This window comes from Eurytemora carolleeae, unplaced genomic scaffold, assembly GCF_000591075.1.
Source record: "Eurytemora carolleeae unplaced genomic scaffold, Eaff_2.0 scaffold149, whole genome shotgun sequence".
Classification (NCBI taxonomy): Eukaryota; Metazoa; Arthropoda; class Copepoda; order Calanoida; family Temoridae; genus Eurytemora; species Eurytemora carolleeae.
Window position 1 is genome coordinate 79,005 of NW_019396075.1, and position 13,061 is coordinate 92,065.

Sequence of the window (13,061 nt, forward strand, 5' to 3'; positions counted from 1 at the left end):
TAAATTGAAAATATCAAAGGTTTAGACCATCAGCTTGTAAAGATAAAGAAATTATAAAATTTGAATTTTAATTGAGACTCAAATCCTTAAAATATTATGAAAAATATTATTGAATTTTTAATTTCAAGCATATTAATAAGTATACAAAGTTAAAAAAATCATTGTCAATCAACTTTTTACTCAGGGAGCTAAGAATAAATCAGTTCACAGTCGGCACTCAATACATTTCGACTCAGTACAACATGCTTTATCAGGTTTAATATAGTAAACAGTCGACACTCAATACATTCCGACTCAGTACAACATGCTTTATCAGGTATAATCTAGTACACAGTCGACACTCAATACATTTCGATTCAGTACAACATGCTTTGTCAGGTATAATATAGTACACAGTCGACACTTAATACATTTCGATTCAGTACAACATGCTTTGTCAGGTATAATATAGTACACAGTCGACACTTAATACATTTCGACTCAGTACAACATGCTTTATCAGGTATAATACATTAGACAATTGACACTCAATACGTTTCGACTCAGTACAACATGCTTTATCAGTACACAGTCGACACTTAATACATTTCGACTCAGTACAACATGCTTTATCAGGTATAATACATTAGACAATTGACACTCAATACGTTTCGACTCAGTACAACATGCTTTATCAGGTATAATATAGTACACAGTCGACACTCAATACATTTCGACTCAGTACAACAACATGCTTTATCAGGTATAATATAGTACAGAGTCGATACAATTTCACGTACAATTTTGAATACTAGCGTAGGAACCCAGTTATGCCTGGAAACACAACTTTCCCTATAAGAGTTAATAAACTCAACAAAGAATATTTATCTCAGAGCTAAAAATTATCAATATACAGGGTCGTCCACTAAGGATGAAACCTCTAAGACTATTGAACCAAATTTATACTGTCGGTTTGCTTATAATCATGATTCACTGGAATTGTAAACTTGTTTCTTTCTTTTCCAAATCATCGAATAAGTCATTAGAAGACTATGCTCAAAGCAGAAGACTTTATTGGATGGTGGATTGCTCATATTTTATGAGTTTCACGTCGTCTTTACAGTCTCGTCCTATGTGGGTAACCCTGTATATTTCTTGTACGTCCCGGGTCAATATGAAGAATAGTGGTTCAATTTAATCTACTAAGTTCAACTACTTCTAATAATTCTTTTTAATATAAATCTTGTTTTTAATCAAGACATACAATTTTTAGTTTTTTTCTTAGTCGTCTTTGAATGGCAAGTTAATTGAAACACACTGTATAAATAAGTTTAATGTTGATACTTTATAAATTTCGGCTCCTTTATATCAATCCACTCTGAAACTCAAAGCTGTAAAATGGCGCAATGGGGTGTAATTATTCAATGTGCAAAATTTAATACATTTGATTGCGGATTACAGATTCGAATTCCCTGATAAGAAATCAACCCTTTTTGTTGGTGCCAACATCATCTCTGTGTAAAGATCTAGATACTAACCCTGTAAAAACCTTGGCATAAAAGCATACTGACAAGTATAGATTGCTAATGTACAATCCAATGTATTTAAAGCTAGGGTAGGAAAATTTGACATTTTTTTGTTTGATTCATTTGATTGAATCGTTACAACATATCGTAAAAAACTGTACATAAGTTTATGGTTTATTAGATTAGTGTCTTGATGTAAAATTGTAAAATAAAAAAGAATATTTTAAAAGTGTAATTTGCAAAGTTACAACAGTATTGTAAACAAATTACAAAAAAATCGAGCTTTATCTTATCCTTAAATTTTGCAAAATTACAGGGCTTAGAAGTGAATTTTCTCACTATACATCATATGTAATTCTTTTTGCATTGAAAAAATCGCAAAAATTGCTTTATTTTTGCAAACAAAAGTTTCACTGTAGATTCCCACCGCGTAAACAGCATAATTGTTATCAAACTGCTAAAAAAGGGTGCAAAGTAAATTAGTTTGAGATGCATTACTTGCATGCCGACAAATGGTTATGTAGAGACCCTGCTGGGTGCATGCGCATTGCGCATTTATTTACTGCCAGTAATGATAGCAATCATTGAGCAATAATATTGATGTATGTTAGACTTCAGTTCCAACTAAGAAATATATGTGCATACAGGGTGTCTCAAAAAATACTCTCCTGTATACATTAAAGACTTCATACAGATTACAGGGTGACCTGTAAGTTGTTGATATTTGTATACTGTTAAATAGACAATATACACCCTAATTATGGAAAATCCTTTTAATTTCATCCAAACAACTTTCCTTTTTTTGTTAGACACCCTTTGCTATAATTACTCAAGCACTGTGCGTAGTACATCACGCATACAAAGAAGTCAAGAGGGGGGGGGGGGGGCTGAAGAGGTTTGAAAAAAGGTGTTAAATGGCCTGTTTTAACAATTTCAAGTGATCCTCCATAATTTTAGAGGGGCATGTCCGGTACACACCGGTACACAACACTTCAAACATTTGGTTGAGTAAAAATGGTGTTAACCCTGTTTTTCTTTCTATAAATTGATCATGTTCAGATGTGGTTTATTAAAAGCGTAGATCAGAGAGTTTTTTGATACTAAAACATTGAAGAAAAATTTCAGATTTAAATATTTTTTAAAAATGAGGATTTGTTTCATATTATTTTGAAGATAATGTTAAAAATAACCCAAATATTGAAAACATAACCAATTTTCTTTACAGCCACCCCTTCCCCCCTCTCTTAAAAACCCCTGATTGAGTTAAAGTTTTTATCTTCATTGCTTGTTCATGATAAACCCATTTTTTCTGAAAATTTTTTTAAATTTCATCGTACAACGGAATTGTTGACGTTATTCAGAAATACCATTTTTAGAATTCTTAAGAATTTAAAAAGGGTTAAACGCAATATGTTTATACGTAACACTTGATATGTTATGCTACTATAACATTGTTACGTTATACTGACTGACTGGCGCGAAACAACAAAATTCTGAACTATAGCTATTGCATACAAACAACACATGTAGATCAGTTTTCTGTTACCGACGACATTTTAACATTCTGGACGAGACTTCAACTATCAACTATTCGAAGCAGTATCTTCTAAATCTTAATTTTATTATATACGTTTGAAATATCTGAGAGAGAAACAAAATTGATATTTAGTGAACTTGGTGTTTCTAAAAATCTGACTTGATTTCAGACAATACTGCAGTTTATTTTTTTCATAGTTTTACATCTTTCGTGTTTTTAAAGAGCATTTTATAAAACTTTACAACTTTTTATTTCTTATTATTGACTGCATAAAATGAAAACCAGATGGATTAAAGTTTAATCACAAAGTCGTAGCAGTAATTGATCCTGCAGATATAACGCCAGAAAGTAGGGTTGGGGGGTATTTTTTTAGTCCCTTCCAAACAGAATAAAAAAACTGCCCCCTCTCTACATTTTGATTGACTGTACAGTGTACAGTACAGTGCATAATTCACCCAACATTAATCAACAAGACAGGAGCTGTGGGCCAAACTATAGTTCATATTTCAACTTCGGGAGGGAGGGAGGGGGGGGGATAAAGCTCATATTGGAACTTCAGGGGGGTATAGTTCATATTTAAACTTTGCCCCCTCCACCTCCCCAAGTAAAAATATGAAGTAATTTTCTCACATCTAGTAAGTTAAATTCAGGGGGGGGGGGCGAGAGAGTAATGAAGTTGATTTTTCCATTTTTCGGCTTGGGGACATAAGGGCAGAGACAGGCTATGTAAAATTATATATATAATTAAAGAGGCTTGGAGGGGGTAAAAGAACTGGGATCGAAAATCTGAATCTGCAAAACATTGATGGCTGATAAACATCTAATATATATATTTATTATGAAGGAACACTCCCTCATCAGAATGTATCTGATTCATGATGAATGTTTATAATTGGCAGCAGCCTCACAGATTGTAATACTGTAGCTGCCCCAGCCATGGATAATATACAGGGTTACCCATAACGAATAAGCCTTTATTTAATGACGACCAAAAAATGATTATCTGAAGGTGGAATTTGGTCTTCTAACTTCAGAATAGCCTTTGGAAAATAAACTAAAGTTCAAAGTGCTAAGAAACCCAGAATGTAAGAAAATAGACTAAATAAGTTTCGCACAGTCGTCTCTGAATTCTCATCCTTTGTAGGTAACTGTGTACAGGGTTGCACCACAATGGGTTTAAGAGGCTTAACAACAGCAAAAAAGATAAAGATGACACTTGTTCGCTTACGTTATATTTTTCTGGTTGTATTATTCCACTAAAAAACAATTATCTTTCTATTTTTCACAACAAAAAATGGGAAAATGTTGATCACCCTGTTTATAATGTATAATCAAATGTGTGAGCCAAGCCAATTCTGAATATTATTCACGTTTATATAATATACTTTACATGCATTCACATTTATCAAATTAAACTTGCCTTGGATTCCACACCTTGTTTTCTTTTGATTTATTACTATTTCAATTTGAGCCGAAATTTAAGGAAGAAATTGGTAATGATATTTAAAGAGAGATGGAAGACGATTTAAAAGCAATATTGAAGTGTATTGTAAGCTGTTACATCGCAAAAAATTCACGATTGGTTTGTGAAAATGAAAACTCGCATGCTGATTGGACAATTTTAGATCAAACAACTTGAGGCAAAAAGTCGTCTTACCATACCATAGTTTTGTGATTCTCACTGTAACATATCAATGATAGTGAGAAGAATTCAGTGTTAACTACTACTTGATAAGAACTTGTGACCTCGTAGCTTCCTGTATGCACCAGTATGTGCAAATCTAATTTTTCCGTGTTGACATTTAAGAAATTCAAAATATAGCTATAAATAAGAAGATGAGAATGATTTAAGACAAATAAGATTGCAATCTTATATGCAATTTACTATACCTTGACCTGATTACAGACTTTATTTAAGCATTATAAACAAATTATATTCTAGGTTTGGATACCCTGGACCCTCCTGTTAGGAAGAAAATATCGTGGCCCCTGGAACCTCCTGTTTCTCAATGTCTTGGGTGTTCCGTCCTTCTCACAGATAATAACGTCTGTTACGGCCGCACTAGTCCCTCACGTCCGCCTGGCAAGGACACAAGTTCTAGTAAGAAGGACGGATCAGAGGATAGGACGAAGACGACACAGGACGATTGCTCTTGTAGAAAGGACAGACACAGCAAGGATTCCAAATATGGGAAAATCTACGCCGAAAATGGACAGACAAGCGGGGATGTCTACTCAGAAATAGGACGGAAAAAACCTGATTCTAAGGTGAAGTTTGTTTTTGTTATAAACCAATTTTGCCATTTCTTTCTCCTATGCAATAAGACATTTAAAATTTTAAAATTTTAAAATTTCTTAGAATTCAGAAAGTTTGGAGACTTCAAGTTTTTTTGCGTGAATAGCTTATGGCAACTAATTCAATTTTGTTTTATCGGTTCTTTCTGTGCAATCCGTATGCAGTACGGCGAACATCGAAGCCTCATTGAAAGAAAGATTATATTTCGACATATCTGTTCGTTCTGTGTAATCTGTATTCAGAATGGCGAACATCGAAGCCCCATTGAAATCAAGATTATTAATTTTCTCAGGTTTTTTTTCTTGAACTTTTCAATTTACTGAAGTGCAAAGTGCACCAACAAGAATTTATACGAAATGCATTTATCTTGACATGTTTATGGGTATTTTTATGACCAGAATGACTTTGAAGAAAATGAATCCGAACATCTTAATTTCGCGCATAAAATATAAAATATAAAACTCATTGACCCTGAAGGAACACATGCAGGGTGCAGGGTGCATGAATAAAGTTATCAATACTATATGCACGGCTACCCACAAAGGATGAGACTTCAGACACGATCGTCTCCGGAATCTGTTCAGTTTTCAGTCTTGTACAATGTACATTCATAATTTTCTCTGGATGCCAACTTGTTTCTTATTTTTGATAAATCATTTATTAAGACTTTATTTTATTAAGTTCGTCATATTAAAGAGTACTATGTCGCTGTTAAAGTCACATCCTTTGTTTATAACCCTGTGTACAAATGCTGGCATTTTTATAAATCACTTGCTGAAGTACCTGGCGTAACCCGTCGAATTGAAAACAAATTTTAAAAATGTAATCTTCGGGGCCACCATTGGTTTCCTCAAAAAAATTTCAGCCCATTCGGTCCAGCCGTTTGGCCAGATATAGGGAACATACATATGAATGTCCTGTTTTATTAGATATAGATTTGCATGAAAAATTAGGGGACGTCTGGAGGGGAAGGGTCAAGTTGGGTTTTATACAAATTACTAGTTTAGAATATATTCTAGCAAACAATATGCTTTAGAAATATCTAGTTTCGAATATATTCTAGAAAACAATATGCTTAAGAAATATCTAGTTTAGAATATATTCTAGAAAACAATATGCTTAAGAAATATCTAGTTTATAATATATTCTAGTTAACAATAAGCTTAAGAATTATCTAGAATAATAATGGCTTGTCAAGAAATAAAAATTTTGCCTCAAAATAATTTAGTTTTTTTTAAATTTTAGAAATAAAATTACTCCGAAATCTTTCCTTATTATGCTGATACATTACGGAAAAATGGATGCTGTTGAAGTAAGATTTGAATAGTCAAAAGCGCCTTAAAAGCCATGTATTTGTAAGTTTAAGTTTAGGAAATATCTATATCATTATATAAATATCTTTAGTCTAGCCTGGTTCATCACGTTAAACCGTAGCTACATTATCGTAAAGTATAACCGATTCTAAACTCTGGTGTAGCAAATCATCTTTTGATCTTTACAGGGTGTATTTAAAGAAAAACTTTTAAATTCGAAAAAATGAAAAAAAATAATTTCTTACCTCCAGGCTAAAAATAAAAATTTTACCAAATGTTTCAATAACATAAATTATTATTTAAAGATAAAAAATCCTATATTGTTTGGTTCCCCCTGTATGCGAATGTGTGGTATATTTATGAAACCATTAAAGCTGTAATCTATCATCTCTACTCAATATAACTCTGCCCAAGGCTTAACAAATCCACAGTTTTGGCTAAGCGAACATTCTCCAAAATTCAGATGATAAAATTTTTTTTTTTAAATGGCTGATCTGTGATGTCTGATGCAGAAATGAAGATGTTCATATACGAGGAACTAAATTTTACAATTTTAAATTTTGTCCGAAAAATTTGAAGGATACTGAAAATTTAGAATTACTGGGGAACACGCAATCCTGGATAATAGAGCCAGTAAATACTAAACACTAAACTCGACAACAGAAAGTCTATGTTAGTCTGATTTGAGCACATTAGAGCCTCCTCCAGCCACTAATGTGTTTAAAAACTATTTTACTTTTACTTTCCTTAAGTTTTCTTTTCTTATGACATTTCCGGCGGAAAAGTAGTTTAACCAGTTAAAACCTCAAAGAATTCATAAAGTTTCAGATCAATTATACTATAAACGGGACTATAGTTCTTTTGAAAAAATATATCCATAAACAGCCTGACAACTAACAGACACATTCCCGTCTGTAAAGATATAAGATATGACACACCTAAGCCGAGAGTGATTACATTTGTACATATAGAGATAGGAGATGTACACATGTTAAAAGAAACAAATTGACCATTATCTCAAATCTGACACACCCAAAACAAATCAAACGAAGTAAAAACACACGCTTGTAATTTGTCTTCAAATTATTTAAAAACAGGATTTCAGAGATTGGATAAATCATTTATTATCCTATGCCTATAAACATTAATTTGTTCATACCAAGGTTATAATTCAAGGAAAGTTATTTCAGAGGTGTACGCATCTTTTGTACTGCAATGTACTCTCTGGGCGGATGTCGAAGCCTGACATGGGATCCAACTTTCACATAAAAAAAACAATGAAATATTCTGGTCTTAGGAAACTGTTATGTGAATCATCAAAATTTAATGCTTTTAACCTCCTCGGAAACTAAACGAACACTTATGCATCTATTCTTCTTTATAAATTCCGCCCAGAGAGCTGGTTTCAATATGTACGCAGAGTATACGTAACTGCAGTTAACCTTCCTTGCATTAGTACCTTGGTTTATACGGTGATACCCATAAAAATGTTAAATAACAAAACGACAATCAAATTTACGTTTTAATTTAAATCAGTAAGATTGAACATAAAACACATCAATTGTGCAGTTCAAACAGACCCTTGACATTTGTTTTGTTTCATTAATACCTTTAAACATAAAATTGCTGAATATACATATATAATGTAAGCGTAAATTCAAGTTACCCTCCATGCAAAGATGGCAATTTACAACGGTAATACCCTTTAACCTGATCATCGAGGACAGAGAACTATGTGTAGTTATCTCTTAAATAGTGTTCGGATTGCCGTAAAACGATATTCAACAAATCCGACAACCTTGCCCAGGCAAATGCTTAAAGGGTACTGTTGTGAATCGGACAAGCCACACAAATTGAAGGGTAACTTTAAACTACACCCACAGTCCCTTTAAATGTTTTCTTCCTATTCAACAGTTGGGACCCAGCCTTTAAACAGTGGAATAGGAAGGAGACATTTAAATGTTTTCTGCCTATTCAACAGTTGGGACCCAGCCTTTAAACAGTGGAATAGGAAGGAGACATTTAAATGTTTTCTGCCTATTCAACAGTTGGAACCCCGCCTTTAAACAGTGGAATAGGAAGGAGACATTTAAATATTTTCTTCCTATTCAACAGTTGGGACCCAGTCTTTAAACAGTGGAATAGGAAGGAGACATTTAAATATTTTCTGCCTATTCAACAGTTGGGACCCAGTCTTTAAACAGTGGAATAGTAAAGAGACATTTAAGGCAAGTATTTGTGTGATTAATGTTGTTAAAAAGTAAAATTAAAACAAATATTTTTAGTCTATTTAAAATCCTAACTTGAGTCTATAATCATTCGTCTTTCTAATCCACAGTTGTGTGGGTCCCACTGTAGGAATAGTGTAAACATGAATAGTTATCTTGTAATGTTTCTTATTTTCTTTATCTTAAACTTTTTTGGTCAGTGTTGAAAGCTAAATATGTTCATCTATCCATTAACCCCCCCATCCCCTCTCCCTTTTCCTTCCCCCTTCAACACGCTTCCAGTCTCTTCATCATGTTTTTGTTGACCCACTCCCTTGTTTTCATTTCAAACTGGTTTTTGCTCAGCAATTAAATGTATTTTGACCTGGCATAACCTACGTTTTTGCAGGACAAGGGAACAAATTCGCAAAAAAATGATTGTTGTGAATTGTTGTAGTTACACAACTCATGACAGCCATTAGTTCTTTATTCTTAATACCTTCCCTTTATTAATTCCTTATTCTTTATACCTTCCCCTTATTAGTTCTTTATCCTTTATACCTTCTTTTTATTAGTTCTGTATTCTTTATACCTTCCCTTTATTAGTTCCTTATTCTTTATACCTTCCCTTACTTAGTTCCTTATTCTTTAAACCTTTCCTTTATTGGTTCTTTATTCTTTATACCTTCCCTTTATTAGCTCTTTATTCTTTATACCTTACCTTTATCAGATCTTTATTCTTTATACCTTCCCTATATTGTTTAGATTGGGTTCTCTAGTATCAGATTCAATATATATGCCTGAAAAGATTGGCTTGAAAAATTCAAGGGCGATCAATATTCTTGGTTCCAAAGACTAAATAATGAGATAGATATATAGATGGATGGATATACAGATAGATAGATAGATAGATAGATAGAAAAATAAATAAACAGATAGTTGGATAAATAGATAAATAGAAAGATATATATACAGAAAAGTATTTATAGATAGATAGCCAGATAGATATATAAATATGAATATATAAATATAGATAAAAATCAAAAGATAGATAGATAAAAAATAGTTAGAGACTTTAAGATAAATAGATATAGATAGATATATTGATAGATAGTTGAGTTTTCGAAAAATGAGACATTTTCGGACACCCTGTATTTTTATTGTTATCTGATGCACTTGTCTCGCCCTGTAGATAGTACGGGGTCAGTAATACAGCGAGCGATCTTTCAAATACATTTCTCTGAAGGGATGAGAGCAACGTAGTTTAACATAACCTTGTAATCAGACAGCGTGCACTATACACGATTTACATGGTTTTAAATTTCAACATTTTTCAAATTGACCCAAATTTGAGATGTTTCTTTTATTAACAAATCAATTTTTTAAAACTTGGTTCTCAATTTGTAAAAACTAAAACTATCATTTTTGTATTTTAAGTTTGTCAAGTTACAAGTTGCAAAGCCATAAACTTCCGTTAAAGCTTCATCTGAGTACGTAAAAATGAGTAAGTTATCAACAATTGTCCATATTAAAAAGTGTCAGAAAAGCTCAGTTGCAAAAAATCTATTTAGAGCTAAATCTATTTTCCAGACGATGGATTAAAGAATACCAATCAGCATCGAACATACTTTTCTAAAAACATAAAATTACGTCTACAGTCACTTTAGAGATTATAAATTATCAAAAATAACTGTTGATTTGTAAATTAGATAAAATGATAAATAGTTTTAAAACCTGAAGATTGGAAAAGAAGGTTAGGACTAGAGCTGCATTATAAACAATATGGAGAACTATGATAGATGATAATGAATCTGAAGCTCTAGTCTGTACAGATCTATTGTTTTAAATTCAACATTTCCATCCTTGAGTTTCAGGAATCATGGACCTAAGAGTATAATCTATAGTAAAAAAAGAGATACTAAAACAATTTTCACCTAAAAACTTTAGCCTTTATAATGCAGGTTTAATTCAACCATTAAAGGACATTTACAAGCGTAATTTTAAGTGCATCTCTATGCATTGATGGCAATGTCCGATTTACAGCAGTACCCTTGAAAGCTTTGTTTAATGTTTAAACTAGATTTCAATGTTTTTGTTTCTTAAAACTGTTTATTCTCATTTGAGCTTTCTTTGCAAAAATAACTTGCGTATTTCTTGCTTAAAAAAACAGTGGACAAATTATCGGATGATAAAACTTTTCAAGTCAGAACAACGCAACTACGTAATCTTCCACATTTTTGATCAGGTTTCAATGGAACCGTTGTAAATCCTATGTAGTTCTTGCAAGGATAATGCAAAAAATGTTCTTTGTACCCTCCTGGTTTATTTTTAATATACTCTATATAAAATATAAATACTCTAAGAAAGGCCCATTTGGTATTGGTTTAAAAAGGTCAAATGTATACATAAAGCTTTAAAAATCTGATAATGCTTTCAAACGTATTTGACCCAAGTTTATTACCCTGTATAAAATATTTATATTCATGTATGTTTAAAACTGCACGACATGCATTCTTACCTCAACTGGGCCCGGGTTCATTCTATTATTGTTTAATTTATTTGTCAAAGATGGCGTTGATGTTTTTTAAGGGACACTTTGTTCAGGGAAGGAGGAGAGGGAGGGAGTGTAACGGGGGGGGGGGGGGGTTGGATTGTTAAAATGGAATTAATCATTCAATAAATTTGAAATAACAAATTGTAACTTTTCAATTTATGAATGAATACTAAAATATTCGATATTTATATATACTACATTCTTACGTCCATCGGATATTCAAACACCGCCGGGCCAGTTATTATTCTCAGAAACAGCTTTGATATTCATTTATAGCAGTTTTATGAGATTCTATGCTATGCTACAATTAGAAAAGAGAATTCCATATTTAGCACCCCCCCCCCCCCCATAAATAGCAGGTCTGCAGAAGGGGGGGGGGGGATTAGAGGGCATTTTGAGATGAGTAGTAGAGTAGTAGATAAGATCATAATTAAAGCTAGATATTCTTCAATGTAATAGCTTTCAATGTTCTTTTCTGCTCCTCGCAGAGCTATTATATAGTGGTGAAATATGACTTAATCCGGGGTTAGAAGCAGTTCAAAACTTTTAAATGAAACCATTTATAAAAAACATCAAAGTAAAAATATGAAAGAAGCTAGGGAACCCAGCTTTTCCTGGAAACTTAGTTTTCTTCAAAAGAGTAAACCTTTTCAGCTCAGAACATTTAAACCAAACAAAGAACATTACTGTGGTTCTACCGAGTTCCTCAGTCAAAATTTGATACACGCGTAAAGGGGTTCCTGAGTTATGATCGGACATACAAACAATCAAACAGAGATTACTACTCTATATGTATAGATATATATAAGGTTGAGAGATTAAAAAAAGTGCCACAATTCATTTAATGTTCAAAATGTTAGCATTTGTTATATTTCCAAATGAGCAGAAGTATTCTGAGTTGTTCTTAACCTTCTTTAAAACCTTGAATACCGGTTTTAAAGATGCCCAAATAACTCATCCCTTAATGCTTTTAGATTCAATGGAGGGTTTAGGGGATGGGAAATGGGAGGTATAGAGTGAGGAGGGGGGGGGGGGAGTAGGGGGTGTTTTTCCCTGCCTCGTATGAAATATAGTAGTAGTTTGAGCTTTGTTCCCGTTCATGTATTTTTTCAATCTTTAACTCCTTAAACTCATTATTTGTTTGTGGTTCAAAGTTCAGATTTAGGTTTTATAACATAATAAATGTTAATGAAAGGCGGCAAATTATAAACACACAGAAATAAATTCCTCTTGCTCTGAAGCTTTTTCACTTTTGTAAATAACATAAACTTACTTATTACAAGGAGAATAGTGCATAGTTCAATTTTGTGCATTTCAGTGCAAATGAGTAGGTTTAAAACAGCAATTGATTTCTTTAATTAAAAATGCCAGGAGCGATTTTGTATAACTGCAATATTCATTATAGTTTGATTTTTATATAATTTTGATCTTTTCAGAATTAAAATTTGTTTCATGGTCAAAATAATTGGGCTCTGTACAAAAAAAAATGTGCAACCCAAAAATAGTTTTGTTCAATTCACTTTTCAAGAAAAGGAGTTGAGTTTTTGCCACAAACTCTGATTTTCTAATCTCTAGATCTTTGTAACCCAATGTCGTAGACCTTAGATATTTCAAACATTAATACTTACAGATAAAATAATCTAAGTTTG

General features: G+C 32.6%; 1 protein-coding gene across 1 annotated transcript in view; it reads left to right on the plus strand.

Annotated features, from left to right (window-relative positions):
* Nucleotides 1-646: 646 nt before the first annotated feature.
* Nucleotides 647-13,061, plus strand: part of LOC111714262 (uncharacterized) — a 35,808-nt gene continuing 23,393 nt past the window's right edge. The window contains exons 1-2 of the mRNA XM_023489331.1: nt 647-677; nt 4,985-5,310. The gene's annotated coding sequence lies outside the window, so the exon portion shown is untranslated. The remainder of the gene's footprint in view (nt 678-4,984; nt 5,311-13,061) is intronic.